The following is a 25,091-nucleotide window of genomic DNA, read 5'->3' as shown; positions in this document are numbered from 1 at the left end:
TTAGGAACATTTTACAGTCGTTACTAACTACCCTCAAATTCCCGTGTTGAAGGTCTAACCTCCAACACGACTGTTTGGAGATAGGATCTTTATGAGGTAACAAAGGATAAACGGGTCATAGATGAGGTGTTATCTCATCTCATCACACCGTCGGAAGAGGCACACTAGAGCTCCCTTCTTGAGGACAGACCATGCGCACAGAGAGGTAGCTGTTGACCAGTCAGGAGGAAGCCTTAGCAGAAACCAATTTAGACAGCAGTCTGAGCCCTTTCTTGAGGTGCCAACTGTTCTTCCCATTGGCTTCTATGGCACTCTGCATGGGGCTCATGTTTCTGTAGTGCATGGTTTACATTCAACAGAGTTGGTTGTCATGTGACTCTCTACACCCCAAATCTCATTTCTACCAGTCCTATTCCTTGGAGACAGTCACAAGTACCAGTACCATACCCCCTCCATGAAGTTGTGGGGACTTGGATAGTCATGCTGTATGTAATACCAAGTGCAGTTTCCTCAGGACCAGAGTCTGGAGGATGCTGGGGAGGTCAGGGAGACAACAGCAGCACATCCCAGACAAGGCAAAGAGCAGAGACTCTATTTCAGGTGAGCAGTACATTGTCTCCCTTGAGGGAGAATGTCCTTAGCGAGTTAATGGACACTTGAGTTGGGGCCAGCAGTAACATGCTTCACTTGGCAAGTGGCACCAGCAGCTTTTCTGGGAAGCAACTGTGTTTATGCAACATAGCGCGCCCCTTACATCACAGAGGGTGGGGCTGGACAGGTCTGCTCTGAAGGTGCAGCACCTGTGCACTTTGAGCCAGCTAGAACAGCAGTCACTCTACACAGAAGAGTTCCTTGGTAGAGCGCTGGGTAAATAAGGAACATACACACACACTTAGCTGTCTCTCTCACCCCCCTGTGGCTGTCCTCCTGGGAAGAACTTGACTCTGGAGCCAGCTCTTCTGGTCCAGATCTTAGCCTTTCTTTACCAGTCCGTAAGACAATGATCATTTTCAGGCTGAGAGGTCATGTGTGCCCTGAACCTGGGTGGCAAGGACTGTGATAACACGGGGGCCAGGTGGGACGGGGCAGTGCCATGAGGAATGTCTAGATGATGTTGACAGAACCAGGGCCTAGATAATCTCGGGGACTTGGGGGAGCACTTTGGTTTCTGAGAGGGAGTAGGCTTTCTGTTTTTCTGTCATATAAAGATCATCAGGCTCACTCATTCCTCTTCCATCCAGTGCAGTCTGAGTGGGAGGCACCGAGCAAAGACCCCCAGCACCACTGCTGACCTGGGGTGAGTGCTGGATGTGCCGTCACCTACTATTGCCAGGGCAGTTTCTGAGCCGGCCAGCAGTCACACACCTCTTACAAACAAGGGGCAACTGGCCCCTCCGAACTAGGTGTCAATGACAAGGCCTCCTCAAGGCTACTGGCACAGAGTAGCTGGACCCCAGCCATTTTTAATGCTGGTCCTGACCTGTAGTTCCAATGGCCACGTGCAGAAAGACCTCATCTGGTCTTACACAGTAGAAATGTTAAAAATATAGCAGCCAAAATGGAACTAAGATGTCCAAATTTATCATTATTAGCACAGAATGTTCCAGAAACACAGGAAAGTATGAAAGACAGAACCTAATGGCCACCTTCTTCAAATCACCCAAGGTTAGTCCTGGTATATTTTCTGTTAGTCTTTCCTCCCTGGAGAGACAAATCTCTATCCCCGACTTCTTCCTTTGTTGTTCAATGTTCTTTAGCCACTCTTTTTTCCCTGGAGTCAAGACGAGCCACAGCCAGAAAGTGCTTCATGGAAAAGTGTGTATTTAAGGTGTTTCCAGTTCTCAGCTGCCAGGTACATCTGTAGCCAGTGGCAAAGAGTTCACAGGTCAATTGTTCCCTTTACTTTGAACTTCTTGGCAGATCTCTCACTTGACCGAAGCTGGAAGTTGCTTCCATAAATGTAGGAAATGAAGCCATCAATTTCTATGGTGAACACACAATTTAGCTTGGGGATAACTGAATGGAAAAGAAGAAAGGAAAAAGAATGAGGAACAATACAGACAGTGCGTTCATGTTCATGTAAGCATGATTCATGCACGTTTACAATTTAAATTGTATTAAAGTAGTCGGAGGCTGCTTGTTCACTTCCCAGCTGCCAAGACCCAAAATAATCACACAGAAACTATATTAATTGCAACACTGCTTGGCCAATAGCTTAGGCTTCTTACTAAGTAACTCTTACATCTTAAATTAACCCATTTCTATTAATCTATTAATTCTATTATTGCCATGAGGCTTGTGATTTACCGGTAAGGTTCTGGCATCTGTCTCCTTCGGCAGCTACACGACATCTCTCTGACTCTGCTTTTTCTCCTCTATCTCTGCTTGGAATTCCTGCCTTGTTCTGTTTTGCTCTGTCATAGGCCCAAATAGCTTCTTTATTCATTAACCAATAAAAGCAACAATACAAAAGGACTTCCCACAACATTATTAAGGTGATGCTAGACCTTTATGGCCAGCACTTAGGAGACAAAACAGGCAGATCTGAGAGTTCAAGGCCAGCCTGGTCTACATAGCAAGCTCCAAGCTAGCCAGGACTGCATCTAAGACTGTCTTTAAAAAAGTGTACAGGAATGAGAAGACCCATGCCAGAAGTACGCAAAAAAGACCTGGGCTATTTGATTCACAGTCTAAATATAACTCACTGCCTAATTTCCAGATTTAGGGGTGATTAACTTAATTCCCAGAACTGAGGGCTCTCACACCACCAAAGCCAATTTCCCATACAGTCTTGAATTGGTTCTTAGATTTGTGCAGAGTGGGGAAACTTCTACATTACTTCCTTAGACTTATAAAGTGAGCAGAAGAACATACAGGGAAATGGAAAAACAATGAAGCAAGGCTGTGGGGGTAGCTCAGGCGTAGAGCCCAGGATTAGCTTGGTCTTGATTTCTAGCATCAACAGAAATGAGTACAAACCCCTCAACTGTTGTTTGAACTTTGGATTTGTGGGCAAGGTCAGGTACTGGGGTATTGGAAGATTCAAAAGTACCTGCTGGAGTGGCAATAACCATGCTATGGTGTGGGATTTCCCCCTGTATGCTATGATTTCCATTAATGAATAGAAAAACTGCTTTGGATCTATAGCAGGGCAGAACTTAGCTAGGTGGGGAAAACTAAACTGAATGCTGGGAGAAAGAAGGGCTGAGTCAGAGAGAAGCCATGGAGCCTCTGCCAGAGACAAACTCTGGGAACTTTACCTGGTAAGCCACAGCCTTGTGGCAATGCACAGATTAAGAGAAATGGGCTAAATTAACATGTAAGAATTAGCCAATAAGCTAGAGCTAATGGGCCAAGCAGTGATTTAAATATGTGTGATTATTTCAGGGATAAGTGGCTAGGGATGAACAAATGGCTCTCTCCTCCCAACAACACTAAAACTCAAGAGTATCTCCAGCAAGGGTGCAGTTTTCAGAACTCCAGTGGCAGGCTGTTTTGGTTTCTTCTGCCTGTCTTTTAGTTATTCATTTGAGAGGTGGTGACCTTAGCAATGAGTGCCGAAGACCCAGATAAGCAGTTCTTCTGTCCTATTTATGGACAGGCTGCTGTGTTCATGATGTCTCTTGGTAGCCATAGGGGCAGGGGCCTCTCTCTGCAGTTCATAACATAGCAAGAACCTGCAGACTCTGACTCCATTGTCAAGTAGAACCTGAAAACCTCAAGGAAAGGATAATGCTCTCTCTCTCTCTCTCTCTCTCTCTCTCTCTCTCTCTCTCTCTCTCTCCCTAGGGACACAGCACACACCTTTCAGTCTGTCTTCTTTGGTGATGATCTTGAAGACACGCTTGGTCTCCTGCAGGAGCATTCCTGTGACCCCCAGATAGGAGGGGCACTTGGATTTTGTCACTGCAAAGGAGAAAAGCAGATGAGGGTAAGGCCTGGGTAGTGCCAGCAGTCACAGCTTGGCCTCAGGGACTAGGAGCCTGGCCCTTCTAAGCTGAGGAAGAGAAGGCCCAGAGGATAGTGGCTCTGTAGCTGGGCAATGACCAAGCCAGCAAGAGCCCAGGATTCCCAACTCTTAGTCCTGAGCTTTGCAATCTCTGGGCTGTTCTCAGGTATCCTTTGGGTTTTATGCAGGGTTCTGGAGCCACAAGGCCATACACATAAAGAACTAAGTCCAGTCGTGTTGCTTTGATGGAGTAAGTGCCATGGGCAGGACATCCATCATTCACTTTTGACTCTCCTGAACATTTCCTTGAATGCAGTCCTCCTGTAGAGCTGCCCAGAAGTGACAGGCGATTCACCTCACTGGCAGGGCCCTGCCTCCTCCATGTAATCAGCACTTGGAGCTAACTATGTGCTTAGTGTGCTAGGTCAGTGCTGGGACAGGACACTGAACGTGATGGCCTGTATCCTGCTCCTGTGAGCTGAAGCTCTCATGGAGGACAGTGATAGACAGCACGGGCTATTCTATTTCTTGATACTGATAATGGCTATGAGGAAAATAAGAACAGCACAATGAGAGTGGAGGGGAAACCTTAGTGGTGGTAGACTCTCAGGAAGTGACATTAGGAAAGGGACCTGAGTTACAGCAGGAGTCAATGCACGAACCTTCAGAGCCCCTTCGTGGAGAGAAGGAGCCAAGCCAAGGTACCAGGTGTGCAAGTCACACAGAGGGCAGCCAAAGGACACCATAGATTTTTACTCTGACTGGATGGGAAGCTGCTGGAGGCTTAGGACAGGCAAATGGCAGTCGGGAGTCTGATGTCTGATGACAGCCTTCATTCTGTGTATTTCTTCTGGTGTGTATGTGGGAATAAAACAGTATGTGAGCCGGGGGAGGGTGAGAGAAGCTTCCACAGCAGCTTGAGGGAGTTAGAGGCAGGTCAGATTCAGGAACTAGGTGTGTTAACCGACTTGAGGTGCAGGATTAGGAAAGAGGTAATGTGTATGTACTTCTAGGTCTCTAGCCTGAACAAACTGATATGGAGATGTGTCATAATCAGAGAGCTGACCTCAGGGGAGACCAAGGGCTCTGTGTGAGGTACTTTGAGGCCCCTCCTGGCTGTCCAAGTAGCTGTTGGGTGCCATGGGGTGAATGAGTCTGGCAATCATGGAAAAAGTCTGCACTGGTGATGGCACCCTGGAAACATGAAGAGGGGGATCTGTCCCCCAGAGTCTGCACTAGAGGCGAGGTGACAACAGTATGAGCTGACGGCATGCAGACACCACTTAGTGCGTGTTTAACAAGTCCCAGCACGGGTCAGGACACAACCACCTTAGATCCTCACTGCTTGTAACTTAGAGAAACCTCAGGATGGCAAGTGACAGATTCCAGGCTGAGTACTGCCACTGAGTAGCAGTCTCCAGATGACCATATGCTCTCACAGAAATTACCTGAAATAATAGCACCGTGAAGATCCGCCTTCAGGAGCTTTGCTTGAATCATCTGTGGCTGCCTAGGAGGTCAAGAGAGCCCACAAAGAAGAGCTGGTAACAAAGCAAACAGGATCACAAACGCCCACAGCCAGCTGGTTTCCCAGGCTGCGTCTCTAGTGCACGCAAGACTTGGGATCTAATCCCATGGCAGGCATCAGAAATAAAACTCACGTGTCTGGCTTGAGCCCGTTGCACAGGTCACGGATGTACTGCTTCCAGAGTTCATGCAGAGGGAGGAAGAGACTGTATCTGTCAGAGTCAGAAACACGAGCTTGGGATTTCCAGTGTTCGGCAAACCAGAGCTGGGCTCAAGGCCGAGAGTAAGCACGAGGGAATACCCGAGACTGCGTGGAAGCCGTAGGTGCCCTGACGACAATGTGACGAAGGCCAAGTACATTCCCCTCCTTGAACCTCAATTTCTTCCCTGGCAGAACCTTTTCAGGGCTAAATTACTGCTCTCGAGAAGGGAAGAGGGGGCCCTTTGCCTTGATGCCCTTCCTCCTGGCCAGTTGTAGACATGATGGAGGAGCCCCTGGCTCTGAGCAGGAGAGCATCTGAAGGTGGTGATGTAGCCTCAGCCATAACAACCCAGGTGCAGGTTTCCAGGCAGGCCCTTGTATAAGGTGGCAGGATCGTCTGGAAGGGAGGGTAAAGGACCAAGAGCTTTTCTCTGGGGTTATCCTTTGTCTTGGTGCCCATTCATACCAATCCAGGATCAGAGTCAGGAACACCAGGCTCGAATCTGAAACAGGCACTTCCTGCAAGGACTCCAGGAAGGCAGCCCCAGTGCAAAGTGACACTCTCTTGCCTTCTGGGACAAGAAAGGCTGCGTGGCTATGGAGTGTTATACAAAGCCTAAACATAGTGGCTGTAAACACAAACTCAGAACCATCTCGAGGGAGACATCCTTCCACAAAACAGTGACACATTCCTTTCAGAAACTTCTGAAATGCCAAGGCAGGACCTCTCTCTGGCAGCAACCTCTTAGTGGATGATTCTGTCTGGTGATGTTAAAGGGTATAGGAAAGCACATATTAAAGAATATCAGCCTGTTGCTATGGGAAACAGAGACACTTACTAGTGAGGCTAGGAGAGAAGTTAAATGATGAAAAGTCCTCAGTCTGACCAATGCCTGTCTTTTAGAGGCCAAACTATGACATAAGAAAATTGGTATCGGGAAGCCGCCCCCTTGTGGCAGATGGCGAAGAAGCCCCTGAGACTAATGGGGCAGAGCTGTCCAGGGAATCCTTGGGATCCCCAGTCCAGAGCCCTACCAGGAAGGCTAGGCAATGGTGAGTGGCAAGGCCATGGGAAGACTGGAGTACCTCTGTTGCTCTGGGCTAAAGTCAAAGAGCCTCTGTCTCTCCTCTGTTTGGAAGAGAGGCCTTTGGATTTCTTCTTCTGCTTTGGTTTCTGGCGAGTGAAGTATTCCAAGACCACAGCCTTGCGCTGCAGATGGCTCTCACAGTCTTGCTGGCTCAAATGAGGGATGGTCCGCTTCAGGAAGGCCCTCACAAAGGCCTCAGCCCGCTGGGTTCCCAGCTCCTGCTCAGAGACAGGGTGGTGTGGTTCACTGTTCCGCTCTCAGACACCAGGGCACTCATCCCGTTCCTGAGAGCCACCATCTCTGCTGAGCTAGGCTCACACATCTCCTGTCTGCCTAGTGTTTCCTACACACAACTACCAAAATGTAAAAGTCACACTCATGTGCTAACTGTGACACCGCCCCACACTGCAGCCAGGTCAAACGCTGACCAGTCCTGCTTCCTTGAGGTTACTCTACTGAGCATTCAAAATCCTTTGTAATGCAAATCTTCTCTAATCCTTGTGGGGAAGGAAGCTTGAGAAATGAACTACACAGGTTATTTAATAAGTCATGACCACAAGACTATCTTGAAGTGAAAGAGAACTGGGGTTGTTAGGGAAATGAGCCATTTCAGTATTAGGGGAAACTGTCTGGGGGTTCCAGGTAGGTCAAGGAGGAGAAATTCTGACAGTGAGCAGCACAGTCCTCTTCCCTTGCTTTCAGCCTTGTGGACTCCACGCGGCTGCCCTTGGAGAGGTCTGCTCCAGGCCCACTTTGAGGCAGAAAGTGTGAAGTGCATCTCGGGCACACTCACTCTCAACCACAGGACATATACAGAGTTATATGGACTCCTGGGGAAGGTTGGGAGACTGTTTCACAGCCGCATCAGTCCTGAAACATGCTTCGTTTCCCACCTCTCAGGCTGGGGTAGCAACAGTCTACTCTACACTGGCCGGCAGGTACCTCGCTTGGCCTTCATCTGCTGCAGCTCTGGGCAGTGTTCTTTCCTGAGCACCTACCTCTTGGCTGGGCCATTTGCTGGGTTCTTTTTGCATCACCCAGACAGTAAAAACAAGTCTGAGGCTAACTGCCAGCTTTAGGTTAGCATATCAATAGTAAATGATACCCTCTTTGTGCTAATACAGGAGATAAAAAGAATACATAATCTTTGAGGTAGTTCAAGTCAGGGATGGCTAAACATTCATCATCAATAGAAGGACAATTTGGTTCTTTTAAATACATATGTGGTCTCTCTTTCAAGGGGAAATACAATTAAAGGTGGTTAACTGGCCTTTTAACATCTTGATTTAAAGGATATTCATTCTCTCTCTCTCTCTCTCTCTCTCTTATTCTCTCTCTCTCTCTCTCTCTCTCTCTCTCTCTCTCTCTGAGACAGGATTTCTCTGTAGCTCTGACTGTCCTTGAACTTAGAGAGCTGCCTGCCTCTGCCTCCAGGTGCTGGGATTAAAGGCGTGCCCCACACAACCTGGCAGGATAGGAGCCACAGGTAAAGCTTCTGCCCAATTGACAAAGCCTGTGAAGCATCCAGAGAGAATCTGTAACATCCACTTATGGAATGGGCTGAGCACTGAATGGGGCACAGAAGCAAGATCAAGACATGTTTCTGGTAAGCACAGGCTGTCTGTCGTTCCATACAGAGTGGGAGATGACATGAAATTAAGAGCTGACTCCGGTACCCTAAGAAAGGAGCCTAGAACATGAAGACACCAACCAAAAAGACCTTGATTTGGCCTAAAGTACGACCTGTGCAGATGAGTAATCCATGGAAAAGAACAGCTAGATGAGTCTAAGAAGACATTGAGCCTGCTCTGCTGTCAAGTCTACTGCTCCCAGCCTCCTCTGAACGACTGTACCTGCACCTCGTGCTCTCTGGCTTCTTTGTGAGGAAATGCACGGTAAATCACAGCTGGGGACAAACACAAAAATAGACGATTACTTCTGTTAGGAATGAGTATAATACCCAAGGCTTTTCTAACTATGACAATAGCTACACTTATTTAGAGAAGGAATACTGAGTTAGTAGGAAACGGCAAAGCTTTCTTGGATGATCCTCCTGTTTTACTCTGCAGTGTTGGGGGGTTAAACTCAGTGGTGTTTTATACACGCCAGGCAAGTGCTTCACCTTGGATCCATGTCCTGACCCTACTGAACACTGCTTAGTTACATATTACTTAAACAAGGCCTCACTTTGTATCCTAGGCTCGCTTAGAAATTGCTATGGAGCCCACAGTGGCCTTAATCCCCCAACACTCTGGTCTCAGGCTCCCAGTGCTAGTTGCTGGGATAATAGACATGTACCACCTCAACTGTCTTACATACTTCTTCCTCTTTCCTCTGGCTGGATTTGTCCTAGAAATTCCCAGGATGAGGTTTAAAAAGAACACTTCTCAAAGCTTAACATGTTTAAGAATCACTGGTATCTTATTAAAGCATGGGTTTAGTTCCTACTCCAGATTCTGCCTGTCTAAAAGAAGTCCTCACTGGAGCACTCTAGAGTTGATCTCATTTAAAATACTGGTTATAGTTACACGTGGGCAGCGCTCACTAAGTAGTGAAGACTCTAAAGGTGAGGTGACATTAATGGCTAGGGCATGTGGTTGGTTGAAATACTACAATTTGCTGACTACAAGAAATTCGAAACAGATTTTTCACAGTTCAGAATCCTGACAAGATAAAATACAACAGTCTTTTTTTCAAGTTCTAAATATGTCCAGCATGATGCTGAAGTCCCTTTAACCATCCATGCTCCTGTTTCTTATTTGTTTGGAGGAAACCATCATGGTGGCACTGGGGGACAGAGTACAGGAGTAAATGGGATAAGAAAGAGCAAATGACCAGAAAATGTAGCTCACACGACCCCCTATACATTTATTTCTAAGGTGAGTGTAGTGACACACATGGTTAATCCTGTCACTTCAGAGGGAGAGGCCAGCCTAGTTTACACTGTGAGTTCCACCACATAGCTCGCCTTATCCCAACAGCAACAACACAAACAAAGAAACAAAAACCCATCTCTGTTCTCTTGGGCTTCCCTGAGTACATGTTTGCCCAAGTAAACAAACCAAGGTAGTTAGCAGTTTTACATGGAGAATCTGGTTCTCCCTTGAACTGTAGATTGAGTTTGTTTACTGAGAAAATTGTGCAGGGCCTGGGACCCTAGGAATAACTTTGTTTTACCTACGCCAGATGCCTATCATCAGGATTAGAAGTCTTTATGCATCAGTACACATGTAACAGCTCTGGTATACTCATTGCTTGTCAAGCAGTTGATTTAAAAGGACACAAATACACTCAGAAGTGTGTGTGCACATTTACTTTAGTCTCATTAATTCTTCTAAGCAATTTTAAATTAGTTATTCCTAACTATGCCCATAATATTTCAAAATTTTATTTATTTTTTATTTTTTTTCTTTTTAAAAGATTTATTTACTTTTATTATGTATACAACATTCTGCCTCCATGTATGCCCGTGCTCCAGAAGAGGGCGCCAAATCTCATTACAGATGGTTGTGAGCCACCATGTGGTTGCTGGGAATTGAACTCAGGACCTCTGGAAGAGCAGCCTGTGCTCTTAACCACTGAGCCATCTCTCCAGCCCCTAATCTTCTAAAAAAAAAGTATTTATTTATTTATTATGCATACAATATTCTTTCTGCGTGTATGCCTGAAGGCCAGAAGAGGGCACCAGACCTCATTACAGATGGTTGTGAGCCACCACGTGGTTGCTGGGAATGAACTCAGGACCTTTGGAAGAGCTGGCAATGCTCTTGACCGCCGAGCCATCTCTCCAGCCCAAATTTATTTTCTTAAAAAACCATCTCTTTACATTTTACATACCAATCCCAGCTTCTACCCCATCCCCCTCCTCCCGTTCGCTTCACCTTCTCCCCCACCCTACCACCATCCACTCTTCAGAGAGGGAAAGACTTCCCATGGGAAGTCACCAAAGTCTAGCAAGACCAAGGCCCTCCCCAGTATAAGGCCGAGCAGGGTATCCCTCCAAAGAGAATGGGTTCCCAAAAGCCAGTACAAGCAGTAGGGGTAAACTCTGGTCTCACTGTCAGTGGTCCCAGTCTGCCCCAGTCATACAGCTGTCACTATAAACTAGAGGGCCTAGTTTGGTCCTATGCTGGTTGCCTCTCTGTCAGGCTGGAGTCGGTGAGCTCCCAGTTCATGTAAGCTGTTTCAGTGGGTATCTCCACCATGGTCTTGACCCCGTTGCTCATATTATCGCTTTCCCTCTCTTCGACTGGACATTGGGAGCTCAGACCAGTGCTTCACTGTGGATCTCTGCATCTGCTTCCATCAGCTTCTGGATGAAGGTTCTATGATGACATTTAAGATAGTCATCAATCTGACTACAGGTAAGGCCAGTTCAGGCATCCTCTCCACTATTGCTTAGGGTCTTAGCTGGGGTCATCCTTGTGGATTCCTGGGAATTTCTCTATGCACATAATACTGAAGTCGAGATATGCCAAGGCACGCGATCTCTGAGAACAGGACAGGGCAGGAGTGCGAATCATCTTGATCGTATCCACTCTCCCCTCTAATAGTGCTCCAGTGCTTGCTTCCCCTTCCTGACACATCTGTGTTCTGATCAAATACCACCGCCTTAGGTTTGAGATACTGCGCCTGGGAAGATTTTTTTACAGGATGAAGCGTGAAAAGCCAGGCTGTAGAGGGGAGCAGGCACTTGGCCACAGTTATCAGGGCAGGCAATGCCTAGTTCTGGCCAAGGCCTTGGATCCACCTCTTCTAGTTTCCCGGGTGAGAACACACTCGATCGATCGTGACATCTATTCCTAGCTTAGAGAGAGTCGGGCCGATTCACACTCTGGGTCTCGATTTCTTTTGTGTGCTGAGTCAACTCCATGGATATTGTCCTGGGACTCTTTGGGACAGGTATCCCTGATTCATCTTCCAGTCCCGACCCTTTCTATACTGTGATCCGTGCCCAATTTCGTGTCTCTCATCCCGCTTACCCTTCATCGTCGGAACACTTCCGGAGCGCTCTGATGACGTCTCCTTCGGGCCTCACGATTCTTTCTTTTTCTTCGTTTTGTTCTGCAGCTTTCGGTCACCAGGACTCTTTCTTGTCTAAATTTCCGCTAGAAAACCAAGAAACAACGTAGGCACAGTACACAAACAGACTTGCTCCAGCGGGCAACAGTGGACTGCGACCAGATTTCGGAGATGGCGCCTTGCGTGACGTCATCAACGCGCGTTGTCGTCTGGCGGTACATGCGCCTTAGGTTTAGCTCCGCGGCCAAGGGAGGGGCGAGCTAACCGCCCCTTCTGTGCCGGGAGGAGTCCGTTCGTTGTGTCATCTTTCGTTTGAGTCTCTCACCGGTTGAAAGAGTCGGGTCACGGGTCAGAATTAATGAAGTACAGCGAGGCAAGCTGTCATGGAGGAGACGCAAGGGAGATTGGGGACAGGGAGGGCAGAAATGGGTCTGAAATAGTGGAGGTAATGGCTGTAGTGAGGTCTTAGGATTCCTTCAGCGTGTTTGAGACAGGGTTTCTCTGTGTAACAGTCCGGGCCGCCCTGGAACTCACTGTAGACCTGGTGCCCTAAGACTTAGACATCTGCCTGCCTCTGCCCCCTGAGTGCTGGGATTAAAGGCCTGACCACTACTGCCCCGATTGTCTGTCTGTCTGTCTGTCTGTCTGCCTGCCTGCCTCCCTCCCTCCCTCCCCCTCCCCCTCCCCCTCCCCTCCCCCCTTCTCTCTCTCTCGCTCTCGCTCTCTCTCTTCTCTCTATTATGGCGTGAACCACCGCCAACTGTTTATTTGTTTGTTTGTTTAGCAAGGGGCTCTTGTGACGCTGACTGGTCTAGAATTCCCTCACAGATACTATTCCCATCTTGTAACGGTGTCCGGGAATTTCCTTCTGTCTACTAAGGACAGCTACTAAGTTTTATGATCCCGTTTAAGGGTCTCTTTTCTATGAGTAAAGAAGGAGAGTAGCTTTATCTGCTTTTGCTCTCAGAACGCGTGCTTTTTTAAATTAATTTTCCCCTGTGAAGACAAAAGTCTCCCTGTGGAGCCCAGACACTTGCTATGTAGCCCAGACTGAGGATGGAAGTGTCAGTCCTGTCACAGCTCCTGGAGCACTAGAATTTCCCTGCCTCTCTGACTGCCTCTAACCCAGACAGCGTTCTTGAGACTGGGAACATTAATTTCTGTCGGTAAGATAAAAGACAACAAGTAATTCTCATGGCTAGAGATCTGGGACACAGAGGCCCAGCCCAGCCTTCTCAGGTTGCTTGGGTTCTGTCCAGACACTGCCCTTAACTTCTCATGAGTGCTGCCTCTAACTTGGATGGTGGGTGAGAGAAAGCAAAGTTATTGTCCCTGTACTCTCTTAAGTCAGTGATTTTTTAATACTGAGTACTATGCATACAACCTCCTTTTAAAGAAGGACAAAGAATTCTCAGAGAAACTTGGGCAAACACCACCACATCCTTGTTTAAGAAACATAGGCTTTGTATCTCTTTGGGTGATAGTTGTGTGCCATTTTGATCTTAGGCAGTATAGGACATGCTAACACACATATGGTTTAGAGCTTGAGGCCAGCCTGACAGCAACAGGATGGACATTCTGTGTGGCATTCGCAAAGGCCTGTGACTAGTTTAGCATCTATAAGACTGTGGAGAGAAAGTGCCCTTGGGGACTCAACATGTGAACTCAGTATTGTACCACTTGATTTCTTTTTGTGACTGGGTCTTTGTAGGCCTGACTGTCCTGGAACTGGATATGTAGATCAAACTGGCCACAAACTCTACCTGCTTCAATCCCAAGAGTGCTGGGATTAAAACATTTTAAAAGATTATTTGACAAAAATTGTATATATGTATGACATTTAAAATGACACTTTCAAATTTATATATTGTGAAGAATAGCTAAATCAGACCAATTAACCCAATACCCTCATATAATTGTTTTTGTGGTGAGACATTTAAAATTGTAGTGATGTTTTTCAAGCAAATGATGTTGCTATAGTTACTATGACATAATTAGAATATTATATGTGAACTTTTGGTTTTCTTTAAAAAGTTAATTAATTAATTATTGATGCTTAGGATCAACCCAGGACTAACTTATGCTGTATACCACTAAACTATTCCTCCTCACAGTTATGAACTTAGAGAAGCACAAGACAACAGCGGACTAGGTGTGTAGCTCAGTGGTAGAACACTTGCTTTGTACAATGAGGCTCTGAGTTTGATTCCCAGAGCTGCAGGGATGAGGTTGGGTTAGACAACAAAAGCAGCAGTCATTTTGTGGGTCGTATATGACTTCCGTGGACACAGTGACAGAGGCAAAGGCCAGTCTCTTTCAGGATCTTAGGAGTTTCTATTTTTAAAAGAACTATTTTTATTTTGTGAGTGGTTTTGCTTTGGTTTTCCAAGACAGGGTTTCTCTGTGTAACAGCCTTAGCTGTCCTGTAATCCACTTTGTAGACCAGGCTGGTCTGCAACTCATAGAGATCATCCTGCCTGCCTCTCAAGTGCTGGGATTAAAGGTGTGTACTACCATGCCTGGCTCAATTTTATAGTCTTTTGTCTTTACGTAGCTATGCGCACTGTGTATGCAGTGCCTTTAGAGGCCAGAAGAGGGAGCCAGATTCTCTGGAACTGGACTTAACACAGACAGTTGTAACCCTTTGTGGGTTCCATGTGCATTGATCCTGATCCTTGGGAAGAATAGCAGGTGCTCTTAGCTGCTGAGCCCTCTCTCTAGCCTAGTTATTAGAAACCACTTAATGAACTCTTTTCAGATAGCCAGCATAGCTTTGGGTATCTGCCAATGTTCCCTGTGATACTCAGATTACAGTAGGGTAATGAGTTCCCTAGAGCACAGTTGTCTGCTTACTAAATATTTGCTCTTTAAGAAGGAGATGCCCCCACTTTATCATCTTCAGAAAACAGTGCAATACAAGAAATATCTATTAGAATTCTTGTGATTATTCTTTATGATAGCAAAGTCTCAGAACAATATTTGACAGTCATGGGCTGAGCAAATAAAATATGTGCTAATTTATTTGGTAAATTTATCACGTAGGTGATAGAGGGCATGTCTATAATCCTAGCACACAGAAGGCTAGGCCAGGAGGGTAGAGAGTTTTTTTTTTAATTTATTTATTTATTAAAGATTTCTGCCTCCTCCCCGCCACTGCCTCCAATTTCCCGCCCCCTCCCCCGATCAAGTCCCCCTCCCTCATCAGCTCAACCGGCAATCAGGGTTCCCTGCCCTGTGGGAAGTCCAAGGACCACCCACCTCCATCCAGGTCTAGTAAGGTGAGCATCCAAACTGCCTAGGCTCCCACAAAGCCAGTACGTGCAGTAGGATCAAAAACCCAATGCCATCGTCCTTGAGTTCTCAGTAGTTCTCATTGTCCACTATGTTCAGCGAGTCCGGTTTTATCCCATGCTTTTTCAGACCCAGGCCAGCTGGCCTTGGTGAGTTCCCGGTAGAACATCCCCAATGTCTCAGTGTGTGGGTGCACCCCTCGCGGTCCTAAGTTCCTTGCTCGTGCTCTCTCCCCTTCTGCTCCTGATTTGGACCTTGAGATTTCAGTCCGGTGCTCCAATGTGGGTCTCTGTCTCTGTCTCCTGTCATCGCCTGATGAAGGTTAGTATTCAGGAGGATGCCTATATGGAGGGTAGAGAGTTTGAGACCCTCTTAGCATACACAGTAGGACCCTGTTTGAAAAAGCAAACAAATGAAAGGCTTCAAAAATTCTGATTCCTAGGCGTCTCTTATGAGAGTTGCCTAGCAGATGAGTACCTAGAATCTGTTTTTAAAAAGGATTTTAAAAATTTGCCAGAGAAACCCTGTCTCGAAACAAAACAAAACAAATTTGCATGTTTGTGTGTGTGTGGTGTGCATGTGTGTGTGTGTACACACACATGTGCACGTGTGTGCTCACTGTACCTGTGCCAGTAGTCATAGCGGCTAGAGAAGAGTTCCACTGAATCTGGAGTTTGTGGAGCCACCTGCTGTGGGTGCTGGGACCTCTGGATGAACAGCAAGATATCTTAACCCCTGAGCCATCTTGCAGCCCAGAATCTGTATTTTTAGAGGATGTTCTCAGGTGAGGTGTTCTTAAAGAACAGCTGAAGTAGGGTCACCTTACAGGTTAGATAATCACAATGTTTAGGATGGTTATGGAAAAATGGTAAATGACACCAAATCTACACTGAAAAATTATACAATTACATTGAAAGATATCATAATGGGTCACGAAATGTTTTTGCTCATTTAAAAAATTCATCTTATAGAAGTGACACCTTAACTTTCCCCTTTATAGCAATGAGCGGTAACCTTTGCATCATGGATGTGCACATATTTTTCCACAAGCGAATCTGTGGAAATTCTGCGAGAAGTTGCGGTTCAGTGACATGACAGTGACTCCACCCACCTCCAACAACTTAGTATGGAAAAGTTGAAGTAGGATTGGTGAGTTGGCTCAGCAGGTAAAGTGTTTACCATCTAAATCTGACCATTGAATTTCATCGACAAATTCCACTAGGACAGAAAAGAACTGACTCCAGAGAGTGACCTCTGACCTCCACACATGCCATGACACGCGTGTACCAGCGTTTACACTCACCCTCTCCAGGCTGTAAATGTTTCTATAGCTAGATTATTTTGCTTGCTGCCCTAAGACCTTCAGCTTGCCATACTGAAGACTGAAGAATTTTTCATATAGAAAATCAAGAGTAAGTTTCAGTCATTAAACACATGAGTATTTGAAAATCAAGTGATTGACTTGAATTACTTTCTTTTTTTCCCTTTTTATTTTATTATTGTTTTTTATTTTTACTTATGTGCATTGGTTTTTTTCCTGCATGTGTATCTATATGAGGGCATCAGGTACCCTGAAACTGGAGTTAGAATTGTGAGCTGCCGTGTGGGTGCTTGGAATTGAACCCACGTCCACCAGAACAACCAGAGCGCTTGACCACTGAGCCATCTCTCCAGCCCCCTTTTTTTCTTTTACAGTTATTATGTGTGTCTGTGTGTGTTTGTATGTGCGCACCACAGCGCATGTGTGAAGTCTAAGGACCGGTGTAGGGGTCAGTTCTCTCCGTTCACTCTGTGCCCCTGAAATCGAAGCCCTGCCATCAGGTTTGGCAGCAGCATATTCACCCACTGTGTTAGTTAGGATTTCTGTTGCTGTGATGAAGACTACGACCAAAAGCAACTTGGAGAGGACAGGGTTTATATAAATTTATTCACATCCTGAGTCACAGGCCGTTGAGGGAAGCCAAGGCAGGAACTCAAAGGCGAATGAGTCTGGAGGTAGAGGTGATGCGGAGGCCATGGAGGAGCGATGCTTATTGGCTAACCCCTCAGTGTTTGTTCAGTCTGTTTTCCTACAGAACCTAGGACCACCTGCCCAGGAGTGGTAGCAGCCACAGTGAGGTGGGCCTCTTACATCAATCACTAATTTAGAAAATGCTTTCTGGAGGCATTTTCTCAACTGAAACCTCAGTTTCACCCTGCAGTCGGGTGAACTCGTATCAAGTTGGCACAAAACTAGCCAGCATACTCACAGAACCAACTTGCTAGCCCCTTAGTTTATTTCTTGCTGCCGTGACACCATACACACAAAAAATAGGGTGGGAAGGTTAACTTTGGCTCAGGGTCTGTGATCTGCAGTCTGTCACAGCAGAGTGGGCGTGCTGGAGTGGCCCAGTTCATGGCAGCGGAAGTGTGTGGCAGTGACTGCTTATGTCATGGCTGACCAAGAAAAGCAGAGCGGCTAGGACTGTCTGGGCTCTAAACTCAAAGGCCACTCCTACTTATCCACTTCCTCCAGGAAGGCTGGGCTTCCTGAGGGTTCCATAGCCTTCCCAAATATTACCACCAGCTAGGGAACAAGTACTCAAAACATGAGCCTCTGGGGGACATTGCAGATTCAAGCCATGTGTTCCGTAGGTGACGGAGATCCGTTTATCTAATGACTTCTGGTGACGGTGGGAATTACTTTCTGTAGCCTCCTTCACTTTCAAATTAGGGAATCACATTTCTACAGGAGTTTCCCAACACCACTTAAAACTTAGGGATTAGATGAATTACCTCCAAGCGTGCAATTAGAGCCAGAAGGCCTGGTTAATCATCAGAGGTGTAATCTACCAAGTTTCCTTACTCTTTTATTTCATTTGCTGTATGAAATGTGTGTACACCCATGCATACATGTGTCTCAGCCTGCCCAGTGATGGGATTGTAGATCACTACTGTGTCCAATTCTGGCTCTTTTGAATATGCATGAGAGAGAGAGAGAGAGAGAGAGAGAGAGAGAGAGAGAGAGAGAGAGAGGCCTTTTTGTGCTTTCACAGAAGAAATCCCCTTGTGTAACAGCATGAGAACAACAGAGGGTGAATATTTCCCATCTTATCCAAAATGTCTGGGACCAGAAGTGCCTCTTTCTTTGGAGTTTTCTGAACTGGGGGAATATTGGCATGAATCTGCTGATTGAAGTATCTTAATCTGAAAACGCGAAGCTGGAAATTGTCCTGAAAATCTGATGGTTTTTCAAGATACTTTGGATTCTGGGTTACTTCCGATTTTAATTGTGAATTCTCCTGTGCTTGCTTCATAGCTGACTTGGAGTACTCTGCGATACAACACTGCCTGACAGGATACCCAGCTTTATCTATGCCCTCAACAATTAAGACACAGATTATGAACTTCCTGGCCCTGCTTTGCACTTGATCCAAATACTGGCCTCAGTACAGAGGATTGCCATGCAGGGCTTGGAGGTTGTGGATAGAGGAGAACATGGGTACAGTGGCACCAGCACGCTTCAGGTTGGTGATTACCTATTGTGTTTGGGAGTATACGTGTGTATGTTCACCATGCCATGTATGTGGACGTCAGAAGACAGCTCAGAAGAGTTGCTCTTTTCCTTCTATCTAGTTTAGGATATTGAACTTTGGTTATCAGGCGTGGCAGGCTGCTCTCTTACCCACTGACCCACTTTTCTGGCCATGGTCTTCTAGTTTAATAATGTCTCCAGATGCCACTGAAGAATCAAGAGACTGACCTTAGTTAGACTTTACGTTCATCCATTTATCTTGTTAGTCCCCACAATGTTGTGGATGGACCCAGTTTTCCCACTTTCCATGCAACAGATCTACTATTGAACTCTAGCCCAGCTCCACATTGAGCATTTCTCCTGGGCAGACCGTTTCCTGCATTGAATAAGTAGACACACTGGATATAGAAATTCCAGGCCTGATTATATGCACCCCCCTGGTCAAGAGGTGGCACTGTATTTTAATATTTGGAATTATCAACATTAGAAGCTTTGGCACATAACATGTATAGCCCAACATCAGTTTGTCAGATTCAATTCCCTGGTCTTTCAACTTGTGAAAGTGACTTTTCAGGCTATCTTGACCCCATGTTGTATACAATAGGGCTCTGGTAGATTTCTGTTCCACGGCAGTGTCTCATTATGTTGTCCTGGCTGTCCTGGTCCTCCCTGTGTGTTGATCAGAGTGGCCTTGAACTCAAAGGGATCCACTGGCCTCTACCTCCTGAGTGCTGGGATTATAGTATGAACCACTACTTTACATTTTCAGTAGATTGTTTAGGTGAGCTGAAGGGTCTTGCTGTGTGTTGATCCCATTGAGTAAAACTTGGTTTGGTTTTCTGTGCAGGGCTCACATAAATTTGAGGCTCTTTGGATTTGGGGGCTATTCCTGAGACACTGGAGGAGTTTGCAAGGGTCGCACTGTAGGCTGCAAGGGTATGCACTCAGTTCACACTGTACTTCCCTTTCTCACAAGTTCAGTCTCAGAGAAGTTGGCACTGGCTGCAGGCCTCAAGAGTTCCCTGTGCATGTTGCCATGGTGGTTCCTAATACTGGCAAGTGAGAGAGGGGGAAAGTGGTGGAAGCAGAGACTGAAGTTCGGCTGTGGTGATGTGTCCTAACACCTAGCTGGGAGGAAGAGCCCTACCTCCCCTTCAGGCCACAGTAGACTTGGAGCTACCTTAGCCTGGTTCTGTGAAGAAGAGAGCCCCTCAGCATAGCTGCTTGCAACAGTTTAAAAGCCCTGTGTCTTCTGAGATGAGGAAATACCTTTAGCTTCTCCTGCTTCTTCTGTCCTGTAATGTGCAACATGCAGCTTAAAATATAAAAAGCAGTATAGGAGAATATATAAAAAAGAACAAAGGAGAAAATGATGCAGATGCAGGAAGCCACAGGTTAGACCAGAAAGGACAGTGCTATCAGATGCAGGGAACCACAGGCTAGACCAGAAGAGGACAGTGATATCAGATGCAGGAAACTGCAGGTTAGACCAGGAGAGGACAGTGATATTAGATGCAGGGAACTGTAGGCTAGACAGGGAGAGGGCATTGCTATCAGATTCAGGGAACTGTAGGCTGGACCAGGAGAGGGCATTGCTATCAGATGCAGGAAACCGCAGGTTAGACCTGGAGAGGACAGTAATATTAGATGCAGGGAACTGTAGGCTAGACCAGGAGAGGACAGTGATATCAGATGCAGGAAACTGCAGGTTAGACCAGGAGAGGACAGTAATATTAGATGCAGGGAACTGTAGGCTAGACCAGGAGAGGACAGTAATATTAGATGCAGGGAACTGTAGGCTAGACAGGGAGAGGGCAGAGCTATCATATGCAGGAAGTTGTAGGTTAGACTAGGAGAGGACAGTGCTATCAGATGCAGGAAACCGCAGGTTAGACCAGGAGAGGACAGTGTTATCAGATGCAGGGAACTGTAGATTAGACCTGGAGAGGACAGTGCTATCAGATTCAGGGAACTGTAGGCTGGACCAGGAGAGGGCATTGCTATCAGATGCAGGAATCTGCAGGTTAGACCAGGAGAGGACAGTGATATCAGATGCAGGGAACTGTAGGTTAGACCAGAAGAGGACAGTGCTATCAGATGCAGGAAGCTGCAGGTTAGACCAGGAGAGGACAGTGCTATCAGATGCAGGAAGCTGCAGGTTAGACCAGGAGAGGACAGTGCTATCAGATGCAGGAAGCTGCAGTCTAAACCAGGAGAGGACAGTGCTATCAGATAAAGGAATCTGCAGGCTAGACCAGGATTGAACAGTGCTGTGGACATCTGAGATGCCTGAACCGGAAGGATCCATGAAATACTACGACAGACACATCAACAGCTTAGAGGAAAAGATGGCTGAATAGGTGAGCAAATGATCCTCAGAAATGCTAAAGACCTTGCTCCTTGTTCTCATTGGTGGCTGCACGCATAAAGTAAGCTCATGGATTATTACTGAGCATAAACCCACCCTAAAGTCACAGACACACTTCATGCTCAGTCGTTTGATAAACAGTTATATGTGCGATTGACCCTAGCAGCTGACGTGTACTAGGCAAATGTTCTGCCACCCAGCTTGATCTCTACCCTCTTTATGCGTTTTATTTGGAGCCCAGGGTAGGTGCCCAGGCTACTCTTGAAGTTGTGATTTCCCGGCCTCAGCCTCTCAAGTAGGCTGGAAAACAGTTCGCATCACCGGGCCTAGCAACAATTATCTTCTGCCAGCTCTGAGATCTTTCCCTGAACCTCTGGGACATCGAAGTGCTCAGCTTGGAGAAATAAATACAAGCCTGCAAAATCGCAGGAGGGTCTTCAGAATAATACTCGAGTTGCCCACTAGATGTCAGTGTAGCATCAGGAATTGAAATAAGACCAGTCCCTTCCTGGGGAAGAGAGTGATTTTCCTCTGTGCCTGTTTAAAGTCAGGATCACCCACCATTTCTGAGGAATGCAGCTGGTTCTTGTGAGAAGGAGCTGTGGACATTCAGGATCAGAATTATTTCTCTGTCCACATCCTGATTGGATTTTGATTTAATACTTCAACAGCTAGGTGGCTTCAGTTTAACAGATGTTAAAAAGGAGAAGAGGCATGTTTGCAGATGACATTCATGAACTGGTGGCTGCTCAAGGTGTTGGAAGAGCAGGCGGCCAGCCATCCCAGAGGAGAGGATGCACAGGTAGATCTTAGTGAGCCCAACACAGGGCTGCTCCTATGAACCCAAGGGGCTTGACTTGTCACTCTGGCTTCATCTCGTGTTTATTTCTTATTTATTTTTGATGGTATCCTTTTCTCTTTTCCCATGAAAGGCTTCTCTGCCTGGTGACTTTGTTATGGCCATGGAAGGACATTCATATCTGCAAAGTTCTCTGCATTGAACAGTATATATGTGTCCACCATTGTGTATTATGTATGTCCACAAGCTCATGAATTTAAGGTGCTGGTGTTATTTTCCTGTGACAAGTAAAACTCAAGCAGTCACAGGGAAATTGTTGCCAAATGAGATTATCTATTTTCACACTTAGTGTGTATATGATGACATTTATTGGTGTCATGTCATTGGGATTTCAATTTTCCTTCTTCATCAACATGAGAGACAAGTTTTTGTGAGAGGGGCTTCAGACATGTGTGATGGCAGGATCCCAAAATGCTGAGGTGTGTGCGGGGTGCAGACAGCATTTGTGAAGGAGTGTAGCAATGACTGAGTGACTGGCCCATGCTCAGGTAGCTTCCTAAGTGGTGTGATTCCAGGGAGCACCATAGCATGTCAGATTCCCTGTTTCTATCAGCATAGTAACAAGCAAGCTCTTGTTCCAAGGAACTGCAGGGCCCAAGTTCCCAACAGCAGAGAGGAGAGTCCTTCCATCAGCAGAGGTGGCCAGCTTTCTTCAGGGTCATATTCTGGAATGCACATGCTCTTGAGCGGGTACAAAAAGAACCCTGCTGTATCCCAAGGTACATCTGTAGCCTGCATCACTGATGGAGTCAGGATGTGAGCAGTGTCCCAAGGTGCATCTGTAGCCTGCATCACTGATAGAGTCAGGATGTGAGACGTGTCCCAAGGTGCATCTGTAGCCTGTATCACTGATGGAGTCAGGATGTGAGACGTGTCCCAAGGTACATCTGTAGCCTGTATCACTGATAGAGTCAGGATGTGAGCTGTGTTCTAAGGTGCATCTGTAGCCTGCATCACTGATGGAGTCAGGATGTGAGCCGTGCCCAAGGTACATCTGTAGCCTGTATCACTGATAGAGTCAGAATGTTAGCCGTGTCCCAAGGTACATCTGTAGCCTGCATCACTGATAGAGTCAGGATGTGAGCCGTGTCCCAAGGTACATCTGTAGCCTGCATCACTGATAGAGTCAAGATGTGAGCCGTACCCAAGGTACATCTGTAGCCTGCATCACTGATAGAGTCAAGATGTGAGCCGTACCCAAGGTACATCTGTAGCCTGTATCACTGATAGAGTCAGGATGTGAGCTGTGTTCTAAGGTGCATCTGTAGCCTGCATCACTGATGAAGTCAGGATGTGAGCCGTGCCCAAGGTACATCTGTAGCGTGTATCACTGATAGAGTCAGGATGTGAGCTGTGTTCTAAGGTGCATCTGTAGCCTGCATCACTGATGGAGTCAGGATGTGAGCCGTACCCAAGGTACATCTGTAGCCTGTATCGCTGATAGAGTCAGGATGTGGAGGGAGCAAGTGAGTAGGTAAAGATCACGATTGGGGGTGGGGAGGACTGAGGATCAGACAAGCTACACACACAGATTCCAGTTTTCCCCCTAAGGACAATAAGATTCCACCTGACTAGGACAGAGCCTCTGGGAGCTTGGCTCATCTCTGGTGTGTGTAACTAGGGAAAAGTAGCTTGTCTTCTTATCCACTGGGCCCCACCCACCAAGGATCCCCACAAAAGGTTGCAGGAAGGCGGGATGTGAGGAGACACAGTTTGAAGAGCTCACCCCTGTTTGTCACCTCCCTGAACTGACCACTTTACTTTGCCTACTGAGTTCTGTCTACTCAAGCTGAGTTCTGTTTGTCCCACACACTGTACTTTTCAAAGTGTCCCCCCCACTTCCTGGAGATGCACTCTCTTTTGGAGCCACAGAGCACACATGTTTCTCACTGTTCTTGCAAAGTGATCCCTGTTAATGCTGAACCCCAGTAGAGAGGCAGCCCCAATGGATATGAGAACTGCCCATAAATGCACTCTGGTGGGCAGAGAGGCTCTTCCTTCTCTTTAATTAGGAGATTGATCAGTAACATGGATGAAAAAACTCTGCCTGTTGACCATGTTCCTGGATGGATGGTAATCAGTGATGCTAATTTTCAGCACACGATTTCTGCAGTAGGCACTGATTGGAAGGGATAAAGCTGTGTGGTGGATCACGGTGTGAGATCTAGGAAAGACACACACTTAAAGGGTGTCCAGGAGGTTTGCTTTTACCCACCTAGCTAACAGGTAATGAAATGGGGAAACATTCCTTGTAGCTGGTCCTGAAGACAGATGTTTAAAAGTTGTTCCCTATGTCACATGAATGACCATTTATGCTCTCTGGGTTCCAGTGACAAGAAAATGACAGTGCAGAGCTGGCAGGAGCCTCTGTCCCTTCTGATCCAGATGGGAGTCACTACTGGGAGGCAATGAAACTTTTAGGATTTGGGGACATGGGAGAAGTTAGGTCATAAAGAGGAGTGTAAGATCCTGGCTCCTTTTTGACTTTTTTTATTTTAATTTTTTAATTTATTTTACATACTAACCACACTTTCCCCACCCTCCTCTCCTGCCATTCCTCCCCCACCACCTTTCTGCCCTCCATGCACTCTTCAGAAAGTAAGGGGAATCAACAAAGCATAGACTATCAAGTTGAGGCAGGACCAAGCTCCTCCCCCTGCATCAAGTCTGAGCAAGGAATCCCACCTTAGGGAGTGGGTTCCATGCACCAGGGACAGATCTTAGTCCCACTGGTAGGGGTCCCATAAATAGACCAAGCTTCACAACTGTCACTCACATACAGAGAGCCTAGCTGGTGGTCTTGAGTCTGTGAACTCCCACAGGCTTGTGTCATCTGTCTCTGTGGGTTTCCCCATCATGATATTGACCCCCCCCCCATCATCTAATCCCTCCTCCGTCTCTTCGATTGGACTCCCAGAGCTTGGCCTAGTACTTGGCTGTGCATCTCTGCATCTGCATCCATCAGTTACTGGATGAAGGGTCTGTGATGACAATTAGGGCAGTCACCAATCTGATTACAGGAGAAGACCAGTTCAGGTACCCTCTCCACTATTGTTAGGAATCTTAGCTGGAGTCATCCTTGTGGATTCCTGGAAGTTTTCCTGGCACAGGTTTTTCTCTAACCCCCAAATGACCCCTCTATCAAGATATCTCTTTCATTGCTCTTCCTCTCTGTCACTCCCCCTATGGACAATCCGGATCGCTCCCATTCCCATTCCCTGCCCTCTGTCTCCCTCAGCCCCAGTTTATCCAGGAGATCTCATCGGTTTCC

At 46.6% G+C, this 25,091-nt stretch overlaps 1 pseudogene; it reads right to left on the bottom strand.

The window, feature by feature from the left end:
- Positions 1–474: 474 nt before the first annotated feature.
- Positions 475–11,968, bottom strand: LOC121443220 (annotated as a pseudogene).
- Between the last annotated feature and the right edge of the window lie 13,123 nt (positions 11,969–25,091).

Source organism: Microtus oregoni, unplaced genomic scaffold (genome assembly GCF_018167655.1).
Source record: "Microtus oregoni isolate MIOR12 unplaced genomic scaffold, Mior012 000102F_ref0000329, whole genome shotgun sequence".
In the NCBI taxonomy this organism is placed as follows: domain Eukaryota; kingdom Metazoa; phylum Chordata; class Mammalia; order Rodentia; family Cricetidae; genus Microtus; species Microtus oregoni.
This window is presented reverse-complemented; position numbering and strand designations above follow the sequence as displayed.